We start from the raw sequence: 12,622 nt of genomic DNA, 5'->3' as shown, positions 1-12,622 counted from the left end.
AGGAATCAGTTTGTGCTCAACGAGCAAAAAATCTCTCTCTGAAAATGGACAAAACCTTCCTGAGTCATAACCATTTACCTTTCAAGCACCAAAGCTTAGTGAAATTCATAAATGTTAAATTCTGTGCACAGTATAAGAATTGCCTGTAACCAGTGAACTTGAAGGAGTGAGAAGTGAAATTGTACTATGAATCAAAGAACTTTTCTGAACTTACACACACATTACATACACGTGCGCTTAGAATTAGAAGAGGGTTAAGTTAGGTTACGTTAATAGTAATAAATTAAAGTTTGATCCTGTTTTCATGTTCAAAGATAATTAAAAATAACTTTTGTTTAAGTAACCATTTGTCTTGGTGAATTTATATTGCTGCTGGATTTTGGGGTCCTCTGGGCCCATAACACAACCGTGAGATTCATTTTTCCTGTAGGTGTGGCAGAATTGGTAGTGCAAAAAATAAACTATACACATGTAAACAAATAACAACTGTAAACAGATAATGAATGTAAACAAACTGATTGTGCATTGCAGAGAGAGCAAAAGAAAACCAATAAAGTGCCGAAGTAAGAGACCTTAAATGAGTCCCTGATTGAGTTTGTTGTTGAGGAGTCTGATGGTGGAGGGGGAGCAGCTGTTCCTGAATCTGGTGGTGCGAGTCTTGTGGTGCCTATACCTTTTTCTTGATATCACATTCAAGTTCAAGTTTATTGTTGCATATACCAAAGTACAGTGAGAGAGTTCAATCCTACAGAGCGTGGCAGTAAAAAAAAACAGTGCAGAGTGAAGACGTGCAAAATTACAAAGAGAGATCAGTTAGTGTAAAGCAAAGGCAGCTTTATCTTACTGATTCGAGGTTCATTCATGAGTCTAATAATGGCAGGTAAGAAAATATTCTTGAATCTGATGATGCATGATATTACACTTGTGAATCTTATTCCTGAATGGAAGAGGGAAGAGAGTGTGGCCAGGCTGGGAAGTCTTTTGCAAGAGAGCAGGAAGTGCTGATGGTGTCGATGGAAGGGAGAGAAGGGATTGTGTGATGACATTGAAACAGTGGCATGCTGTTGGTTCACAGCAATCCATTCTTTTCAATCCCACTTACTTCTCATTGCACATCCTCTTGCATCTTATAATATCCAGATGGTTTGCCCATGCATATAAATTTAGGCATACGTACAGCACGGTAACAGGCCATTTCAACCCACGAGTCCATGCTGCCCAATTTACACCCAATTAACCGAAGCTCCCATAAGAATTTGAATGGTGGGAGGAAACCGGAGCCCCCAGGGAAAGCTCACACAGACACGGGGAGAATGTACCAACTCCTTGCAGACAGCGAGGGATTTGAACCCCAGTCCTGATAGCTGGCACTGTAAAAACATTGTTCTAACCCCTACACCAACTGTGGCACCCTTAATGCCAACCATGCCACCCTAAATCCTTAAAGCCATCTTCCCTCAACAAAACAAAGCCTCGTTCATATCTCATTTCGGGTACCCAGGATCTCATCAGATCTTTTTTTTAACAATGACACAGAAGGAGATAATTTGACCCATTAGTTCTATATCAGCTCCCAACAGATCAATCCTAGCAGTCCTTTTTGCCCTCTCTATTTCTGTAAAGTGGCCTGCAAATCCCATTTGGTCTATTTGCAACTTACCTGCAGTAAAGGGTAATTAACTAACCAGAGTGTCTTTAGAAAGTGAGAGGAGATCAGAGCACATGGCAGGAACCACATGGTTATGGGGAGTACTTGCAAATGCTGCACAGACAGCATCCCAAGTCTGGTTCCAGGAGCTCTGAGGAAACTGCAAACTGTCACACCATCTTGCATGCTTTGTAGCTGTCACAATCAAAAGCAGAAGGAAACAGTACCATGTCACTGCATCAGACACCTGCATTCATCAACTCAGGTCCCTCATGTAGTTGACAGGTCAAAGGCTGTTTGTACATATTATGAGTGACACAGCATGATTGGATTGCAGCAAGATGAGATGGAAGTGAGAATGTGCATCAGTTCGCTAAGAGCAAGATCGAACACTAGGCCCAATCCAGAGGATATGAATGAACTTAAGGATGAGACATGTCCAATATTTCCAGCATCTTTAACCAGGTGTCATTAACACAAATACATTAGCTTCAACAGATATGAAAATAATGGTGGTCTCTTTAAGACTGGTCCATGGATTACAGTGAGTATTAATTGGTTGAACATGAATCAATGAAGGGGGAGGCATCAATTTGGGATTGTCAAATCATGTGCATGGAATTGTGCAAAAGTCACAAAATGAGCCTTCTGTGCAGATCAGATCTTGGTAAGGGTCACTTTACAATGCTACTCAAATAATTCTATGAATAGATGAGAAAATCTATGATTACTAGAGGAGAAAGAGTTGAGAGATGACTTGATGGATATGTTCAAAATTATGAAGGATCCAAAGTGAAAAAATGGAAGTCTTAGAATGAGTGAATTTACAGTAATTGGCAAAAAATCCAGAGGTTACAGGAGGAAAATCTATCTTGGACAGAAATTATTCAAATGGATTATGGAAGGATATTCAGACTAATCTGTTGAATAGGAATTGGATGGAGGGAAAGAACATGTACTGGATGACAGAGAAATAACTTGGGAACTAGAAAAAAAAACCAGATTGCTCTTGAAGAGAGCTAGTCATGGGGGGAAGTTCCGAGGGACCAAATGCCATCCTTCCATACTATAATGATACTGTAAGGCAATCATGTGATGCCTAAAATCGGGACCCCAATTTCTCAGCCTGAATGCGGTCAATTCATTGCCACAACCAGCTTCAGTCAATGCACAGTTTGTTGAGTAGAAGAACTTCGACAATTGCACACATGCTTCTATAGCCTTCTATAAATCTCTTTGTATAAAATGCCCAGTGACGATACAACATGTAAAACAATTCTCCCTTTTGCGCAACTCTCTCCCTGATTTTAATCATCATCCAGAACTGCGAAGAAAACAAATATCAAATGAAATTTACTTACTGAATCAATGCTTATTGAATAAGACAAAAGAAACATTATATTTTGTATTATTGTTGAGATTAAATTCATAGAACATCTTCCCATATTGAAATTGTATCTGGTTAAAATCTATTGTGACATTCCCTATCTTGACAGTCAATAAAAACAATTGGAGTGATTTGGTTTGGTGAATTTTATACATAAAAACATCACATTTTTTAAAAAAATCATTGCTTTTCTGTTTTCACATTTTGAAATCCTCATCTTTTATTGCCATGGATTCTACAGCAGTTATGTTGCAAGAGAGTGTTACATCCCTGTGTCAGTGGGAACCAGTAGATAATCAGACATGACCAAGTTATATAAAAACAATAATTCTATCACTCGTGGCCAAGAATGCCTTGAAAGTATTTTATAAATATTGGTAGTTGAGTATATAGTAAGATATATTTACTCTTTATTGTCTGTGGCTCAGACATTGCAAGAGACGCTGTGGGTATACTAAAACAGGAAGATGGAAGACAATAAATCTAATACTGTGCAATGTGTCATCTTGAAGGATAACATTGTTCAGTCACGTGACCTGGACTACTGCAAAATTTTATTACAATTAGTTTATCAGTTTAGAATATAAACTGACTGTAATTAGTAAAATATAATATATAATAAAACAAATTATCATACAATGTAAGTATATTAGCTTCTATCTATTATAACACAATATGACTTTATAATCAATATTTGTTGAGATATTGTAAAATATTTCTGCTACATGTAAATGTCACACAGTAGTAGAGACCTTTAAAGTAACAATTCAAGTAAATTGTGCAATAGCCTTCTGACAGATGATTATCCTTTTCAGAGACTCTGCAAGCAAAACAGCAACTATTTGGCCTTGACAACATAAATGTTCCTGTGTCATTTTCACCCCGACAGAAATATGTTCACTGTCTCATGCCATCTGCTTCATGCAAACCTTGCTCTTTACTGATTTACTCTAGTGGAGAAAATAGCAACAGTTATGAATTCCTTTCCCACAAACTACTGGTACTTAAAGGGAAGTTACAATTGTGAAGAAAAGGTCAGAGTTACATGAATAATTGTAAGGTTAACCCCTTTCCTTAAAGCTGGGAACCAGTATGTATTTTACATTTTTACACATATAAGGATTCATAGATATGAAGTGTGCCTTGACCTACAATGCCTTAGCGCAAATGGACTGCAAAAAATACTATTCCATGAAGAAATAGTCTATTGTCCAAGATGCTATCAAATACATTTCAGGAGGAGAAATAACTCTTTAAACCAATGGTTTTCAAACTGCCCCACTAAACTCGCATTCCATCTTAAACAATCCCTATGCCATAAGTGCTCTGTGAACGGGATTGCTTACGGTGGTATGTGAGTGGAAACAAAAAGGTTTGAAAACCACTGTTTTAATCGTACCTAATTGACTTGTTATGTACAGAATTTCATAACTCCAAAGGAAATGGGCCAATCATAATTCTTCTCAAGCAAAATATTTCAGAAACAATTGGGTCAAAAGCAGGAATTCTCAACCTTCCCTTCCCACTCACCTGCCACCTTCTCTTTGGCTTGGCTTTGCGGACGAAGATTTATGGAGGGGGTAAAAGTCCACGTCAGCTGCAGGCTCGTTTGTGGCTGACAAGTCCGATGCGGGACAGGCAGACACGGTTGCAGCGGCTGCAGGGGAAAATTGGTTGGTTGGGGTTGGGTGTTGGGTTTTTCCTCCTCTGCCTTTTGTCAGTGAGGTGGGCTCTGCAGTCTTCTTCAAAGGAGGTTGCTGCCCGCCAAACTGTGAGGCGCCAAGATGCACGGTTTGAGGCGATATCAGCCCACTGGCGGTAGTCAATGTGGCAGGCACCAAGAGATTTCTTTAGGCAGTCCTTGTACCTTTTCTTTGGTGCACCTCTGTCACGGTGGCCAGTGGAGAGCTCGCCATATAACACGATCTTGGGAAGGCGACGGTCCTCCATTCTGGAGACGTGACCCACCCAGCGCAGCTTCCCACTCACCTGCCACCTTAAGCAATCCCTTATTAATCATAGAGCACTTATGGTATAGGGGTTGCTTAAGGTGAAATGTGTGTTTAGGGGGGCAGTTTGAAATCCTCAGCTTTAAACCAAATAAAGTGTGAGGTACTATATTATGGTGAGACAAATCAAGGAAGACCTTATAATGCATGGCTCTAGGAAAAGTTGCAGAACAGAGATACGTAGGATACATGTACATAGTTTCCTGAAAGTGGTGACTCAGGTAGACAGGGTAGTGTGAAGGAGTTTGGTACATTTGCCTTCATTTGTCAGGGCACTGAGGATCAAAATTGGAATGTCATGTTGCAGCTGAACGGTATGTTGGTGAGGCCACATAGGAATATTGTGTGCACTTCTGTCTGGTTTGTTGTATGAAGGATGCAATTAAAAACTGGAAAGGGTGAATAAAAGATCCACCAAAATGTTATCAGTACTGAAAGGGTTGAAATAACAAGAGAGGCAAGATTGGCTTAGGGTTTTTTTTTATACTGGTGTCTGGAAGGCTGAGAGATGTCCTTTTGGAGATATACAGGGTCATGAGAAACATAGTTAAATATATGTCTTTTCCCTGAATCGGGTGAGGGGAATAGTCCAAAGTTTTAAGGTGAAGGGGATGGAAGAGGGGTAACTTTTCACACAGAGGATGGGTTTGTGGGATAATGAGTCAGAGGAAATGGTAGAGGCAGGTAGAGGCAGGTAGAGGCAGGTAGAGTCAGGTAGAGGCAGGTAGAGGCAGGTAGAGGCAGGAGGAGGCAGGTAGAGGCAGGTAGAGGCAGGTAGAGGCAGGTAGGTAGAGGCAGGTAGAGGCAGGTAGAGGCAGGTAGAATTGCTTCACTTAAAAGGCATGTGCACAGATATATGGGTCAGAAAACATGAGAGCAATATGGCCAAGTGCAGGCAGCTGGGATTAGTTGAGATTGGCATCCTGGTTTGTATGGATGAGTTATGTCAGAGGAACACTTTCTGTTCAAAATAGCTCTATGAAATTCAAGCTGATGAAATCTCAAAGAATATGATTGGAAAAACATTTTGTAATTTCATATCTTAATGGAAAATGCTCAATGGAACTGAAGGCATAAGACCTCAAATATTGCGAGATATTCATTGTTTTTTATTCAAATACGACTTCTGTACTTCAGGTGTGAAGCTATTTTGAACTGATTCTAAAGTGAATAATATAAATATATAATACCTCAGCAAATAGTGTGGTTGAAATTTCAGTTTTGCCAAAATTAACCAATAAATAAAAACAACCAAATAAAATATTAAAGCAGAAGTTATTTTCATCAAACAGAACCATTTTCTAGTATAATTAATATATTAACCATTCACCATGTATAGATTAAACAGCAAAGATTCCAAATGTGTCTTTGGAGAACTGGTTTCATGAAGATATCTTGACAAATTTGGTTTTGTAAACAGTAAAAATGATCACAACATATCAGTCTGCAAAATGTCCCACAAACATTCATGCATTAACAAAGATTATTGTACCTCTTTTCATATATATTGAGTTTCTATCCATGTGTTGCTGCTTAGTTAGTTCTCCTTGACTGTGAATGCAGTGGTGAGACAACTAAATAAAGGAACAAATCAACGTAAATGGACACCGAAATCTCCTCATTCACTTTGCTTCCTTAGACACAAGGTGTTGCCAGTCACTATTCAACTTAAATCACTGAATTATTTGTGCATTCAAACTCTCTTGGCAAATGGGTCATTTCTTGATTTAGGCACAGAGACAGTGAAGGGATGGTGACGAAAGCTCCTTTCAAAGTGGAAAATGACTGGGAGAACTTAGAGGAGAGTTTGGAACTAAGAATTCATTGTGTTAAGATGTGAGATGCTGAGTGAAACTATTTTCTTTAACTGTTGAAACAAAATTGAAAAAGACAATGTTGAACTAAATAGAACCTAAACGTGTTGATGTCATTGTAATATCTCTGCAAGTGAAAGAAGGAATTATATGCTATGTACTGGCCGATGCAAAGTGCAGATAGAGCAGTCTGCATTGAGTTTTTCATTTTCAAACTGATTAGCATAACTGTTGAAGGCATATGATGGCCCTGTGTTTAGATCCCTGTAGCAATCCTGACATTTGGGATTAAAACAATGGCGAGTGACACTTTGCCAATAAATGAGGTTGTCAAGGAGCAATTTTCACTCAAGAGTAAAACTGTCGTATGCTGCGAATGTCATTGTGTGGACAGCAAGCAGCAACTTGCCAGCATTGGTTCCCCACTGACCTAAAATGAAATTGAACAATTATGTTTGAAATCAAGCCAGTAGCAACCACCATAAAATAAAAATGCATTTGGATTTTGATGTATTAACCCTCAGGAGGATTTATGAGGAACAGAAAAAAACAACAATGCAGATAAAACTTATTGTCTGATATTGAAATTGAAAAAAAATAAATTAAGCTTGCAGACTCAATAGTGTAGCTTATTGGCATAATACTGGACCACAGCAGGGCTTACTGTCGAATTTTGTGTGCTTCAGAATTGTGCCACAAAATTAGCTCTTTTGTAGCCCATTGGGAAGAGGATGCGAGGAAGAAAATAGGTGTTGTTCTTGGTGAATCTACCATAAATATCATGACTTGTTTTTCAAGCTCTGCTGGGACCAAGGAAAGCTGCCTCAGCACCTTCGTGATGCCATCGTCATCACCCTGTACAAAAACAAAGGCGAGAAATCAGACTGCTCAAACTACAGGGGAATCACGCTGCTCTCCATTGCAGGCAAAATCTTTGCTAGGATTCTCCTAAATAGAATAATACCTAGTGTCGCCGAAAATGTTCTCCCAGAATCACAGTGCGGCTTTCGCGCAAACAGAGGAACTACTGACATGGTCTTTGACCTCAGACAGTTCCAAGAAAAGTGCAGAGAACAAAACAAAGGAATCTACATCACCTTTGTTGACTTCACCAAAGCCTTCGACACCGTGAGTAGGACACAGTTCGGCGGGCAGTAACTTCCTTTGAAGGAGACCGCAGAGCCCACCTCACTGATAAAAGACAAAGGAGGAAAAACCCAACATCCAACCCCAACCAACCAATTTTCCCTTGCAACCGCTGCAACCGTGTCTGCCTGTCCCGCATCGGACTTGTCAGCCACAAACGAGCCTGCAGCTGACGTGGACATTACCCCTCCGTTAATCTTCATCCGCGAAGCCAAGCCAAAGAAGAAAAAAGAGATCATGACTTGCACTCAGCATTTGAAATCAAGCGCATCATTGATAATGAACAGTACATTCATGGTTTCCTAGTGTTTACTGAAATGGAAATCAAGGAAAAGATTGAAACAGAGCAGGGAAAATGAGAAAGAGTAAGGCAGCAAGATGCGGAAGAGTAAGGCAGCAAGATGCAGAAGAAGATAATAAAAAGGTGGTCATAAAAATCTCAGAATCTCATGACCCAAGAAGCATGAATCATCATATTCATTGCATTTAATTATACAGACATTTTGGTTTAACATAAATCTTTTTTCTCACTTTCATTATGGCTACTTCTTCATTAACTCTCCCTTAACTATTCCATTTTAATCAGTCATGCCAACATTGAAGTCATGCTGAAAAAAAAACCAATCAGGAAAATTCCCAAGCCAGCAAATTTCACTTAATTTGTTGGTTCGATTAAAAAAAACTGTCTTTCTGCAGTGAATACTAACCCTCAAGAAGATAAGGGAGGGCTGAGGTTGCTAATTAGTGAAGATGGAGCCGGTGCTACTAATTACAAATGGTGTAGGATGGAGTTTGTCGATGAAGGTGCTTGCGTATTATTGCTGACAAAAATGGAGATTTCTCGAGATGTCTGGATTTGTACCTACTTCCAACTTCACTCTTTGTTCTTCGTATTTTATCTAACTTGTTATGGTCTCATTGGACGAAGATTTTATTGGCATTTTCCGCACATTGCACAGGATAAGGGCATCAACTGGGCAATGGTAGCACTTAATTGGGCAGCTTGATCCTACGTGTACAGACACTTTAAGCTTGCTCTGTGCTTTTTGTAGGTATTAAGCACTGACAGTAGATACAGTAATGGCTCATCAAAATAGCAAAATGTGACTCTCTATTTCCAGCAGGGGGAAGGAGGTCAATCCTTTATATTTATAAATGGACCAGCATTGGGACAGTTAGGTCTGCTAAGTAGGTGGGTAGAAACTCATATGGTCACATTAATTGAGGATGATGCTAATCACCAGTGGTTGTTCAAAGCCTACTAAATAAAAAACAAATCCTAAGCACCATATTAAAAATGACAGAATAAACCAAATTACTTATGGTCTCCAATCCAGTCAGCAAGTGTTCAGGTTAATCACTGACATTGTTGAGTAGAACAGCAGTAATCAACACAAAGCTGCTATCAGAGAGTGCACAAAAAGAATCAGAACAATGAACAAAAAATGAAATAAATACTTCTCAAAGATACAAAGCACTCAGGAACTATCACAGGCTGTTTCTTCCACCTTCTTTAAACCTGAGGTTATCTAAAACACTGTGTAGCCAGTCCTAATTCATGTTACATCCCACTCACCCATCAACCCACTGCTTGCCAAACTGAAATAGATCAAGCAAGATTTGATCTTTTAATTGTCTTCATTGTTTCCTCCTAATCTCTACCATCTGCTCCAATGCCATCACTTTGACCTGAAATAACAACCAATTCTTTGCCTCTTGAGACACTGATTGGCTTTCTGAGTTCTGCCAGCTCTTTGTTTTCATGCCATTTCTGGCATCAGAATCCTCCTGTGTCTCCAGATTATCTATTCTCCAGTAGTTGTAGTCTGTATTAAATTACTAAATGTAATGCCTCCATCATGGGAACCAATGCATTTAGATGCCAGATTCTGCACCCCCCCCCCCACCCACCCCACCAAATACTTCTGCCTCTCTAGCTCACTTTCCTTATATGGGCTGAATGGCTTACTGCTGTATCCATTACTCATGTTCTTAGGTTGACCTATGCATCTTCTAACTTTTCTGCTTCTTCCCCCTGCCCCATCCATTTCTACCCATTCATTTCACCACCAGATCCACTCACCTTCTGGCTCCATCAAGACCCATTGTTCCATCATCTCTTCCATGATGGTTTCACTTTCCACTAAGAGCACCTTTATTTTTTTCAGTGCTGGTAGCCTCTGGTCATGTTAATCTTCTTTCACCATCTGTCTCCATTTTCACCCTTCTGGCTTATCTTCTTCCACTCAACCCTTCTTTCTTTCTCTCTCCCTTCTCTCTCTCTCTCTCTCTCTCTGTCTCTCTCTCTCTCTCTCTCTCTCTCTCTCTCTCTCTCTCTCTCTCTCTCTCCCTTCTCTCTCACTCACTCTTTGTGTGGCACCTCCCAATTAGCCACTTCTATTTCTCTAATCTTCACCATTTGTCTATCATCCTTCATCCCTCTCTGGTTGACCAGTCCTTTCCTCACCCCTCCCACCCTCTCCTGCTTATACTGAGTATCTCCCCTATCTATAATGAGACTTGATGCAAGGTATTGACTGAAACATTGATAATTCCCTTTCCCCTACTAATGCTTCTTGGCCTTCTGATTTCCTCAGTGGACTGATACTTAGCCTCCGATCTAAGCACGAGCACTCTCTTGTGTCTCTTATATTATTTTCTGTTTGCTTGCTCGTGAGGAATAAAAAGATTCTGCAATCAGTACATACTTCCAGCAAACATTACAGAAAGGCAGTTTCATTGCCCTTGTTCAAATGTACTGTGCCCAAATTTGTTGGAGTATTTTATTTTCATTTATTCAATTGAGAAGAACCTATCAGTCTGAAGACGAGTGATTTTCAAAGTATTGCAAGGGTAAGCAGTTGTAACTTCCAGGGACACTAATAACAAAAAAATCTAATTCATGGTGTTTAAATTTTTAAAAAGGGACATTTCTTGAATCTATTACTTGAATTTGAGTCTTTATAACTTGTTTATGCCAGAACTAGCCAACAGCATAATCTGGGAGATCCAGATCCCAAATCTACAATTCCAATCAGTTTTAAAAAAACACAATCAGTAAGTTGAAAGAATGCATTTTTTGAACAAATTTTGATTATAAATAAAAACAGAAAATACTGGGGAAAGATCACCAAAAGGGCATTGATATTCCCTCTGGAATGGGACCTGGCCAATGTGTGAGTAAAAACTCCCCCAGTATTCAATAAATTGCAAGGTGTAAATTGGAAAAATTCCTCCAATAAAACACAATAGGGCATGCGAAAAAAGGGATCAATTTCACCCACGAAAACTGATCACAGCTCAGCAACATGACAAGGAAAAATTGAAAATTTACATCTGCAGCCTCTTGCATATCTGCAAGCTTTTGGAACTCTAATACAAAATGATGCAATTGTTAGAAAAACACCCCCATCGCTAGCTCACACTTGGGTCATTGGTTCAATGACTCAGTGAAAGACAGATTCAACATAAAGCAAAAATGATAACAATCTGCCCAAGCCTCTTCACCCTATTGTCCACTTGTTAGATTTCACAAGACTTTTTTCCCCGAACTTCTGCTTCTTTTGTCGAAGACGGTTCACCTTGTGTTGGAGGCAAGGTCCATTTCAAAAACCAAAGATTAATCACAATGGTGTTCAAGAAATTAAATTTAAGCTATGTATGATGTTCTTAGCTACATTCACTCTTCAGGTAAAGTAACAGCCAAGTTCATGGATTCCACACGCACAGTAGTTTCCAGGAATCATCTTTGGATGTGAAAATCAATAAATTGCTGCCACCCTCTCTGTTGAGCCCACCCTGCCTGTTCCCTTTTGCGAGCAGGTTGAGCAGTTTTCATAGACAGGAAAAGAATTTTTCAAGACTATGACACGAATTTCCAAACTGCATTTCAAAAGCAAACAAACTGCAAAACAAACCATTTTAGGCAAAGAAACAATTAATTAACCTAAAAATACAGGAGTTATTTTACAAGAGGCATCACACAGTCTATTGTTATTACATTACTATATTTCAAAACTACTTGATTAAGCAAACCACTATGGGAGGCCCTGAGGCTATGAAAAATATTAGACAAATGAAAAGATAAGAAACTGCAGATTCAAATATCTTGAGCAAAGAGAAACTGGAGGAATACAAAGGGTGAGGAAATGTTAAGGAAAGAAATGGACAGTCAATTATTTCAATCGGGACTCTTCCTCCTGGCTCAGGTAAAGGTCCCTACTCAAAATAGTTACTGTTCTTTTTTTTTCCCTGGATGTTGCCTGCCCTGCTGAGTCCCTCCATTCCTTTACAAGAGACAGGTGGAATTCACATTGGGTGTGTTCACACTACAGAGAGAATTTTGCTTTGTATATAGTAGTGGAGCTCAACTCTCCCACCCTCTGGGACAGTTGTCCACGGAAGGATACAGGAAATTTTATCAACAAACTAGTACTATCATGAGTTATGATATTGCATTTCTCTTTAAGCATCGTTAATGGCACATGAGGAGGTAGAGAAAGTTCACCAGGTTGATTCCAGAGATGAGAGGGTTAGGCGATGAGGAGACCTCGGGGACTGTACTCGCTGGAATTTAGAAGAATCAGAATCAGATTTTATTGTCATGAAGTTCAGTGTT

The sequence above is a fragment of the Narcine bancroftii genome, chromosome 9, assembly GCF_036971445.1.
Source record: "Narcine bancroftii isolate sNarBan1 chromosome 9, sNarBan1.hap1, whole genome shotgun sequence".
NCBI lineage: Eukaryota > Metazoa > Chordata > Chondrichthyes > Torpediniformes > Narcinidae > Narcine > Narcine bancroftii.
This window is presented reverse-complemented; position numbering follows the sequence as displayed.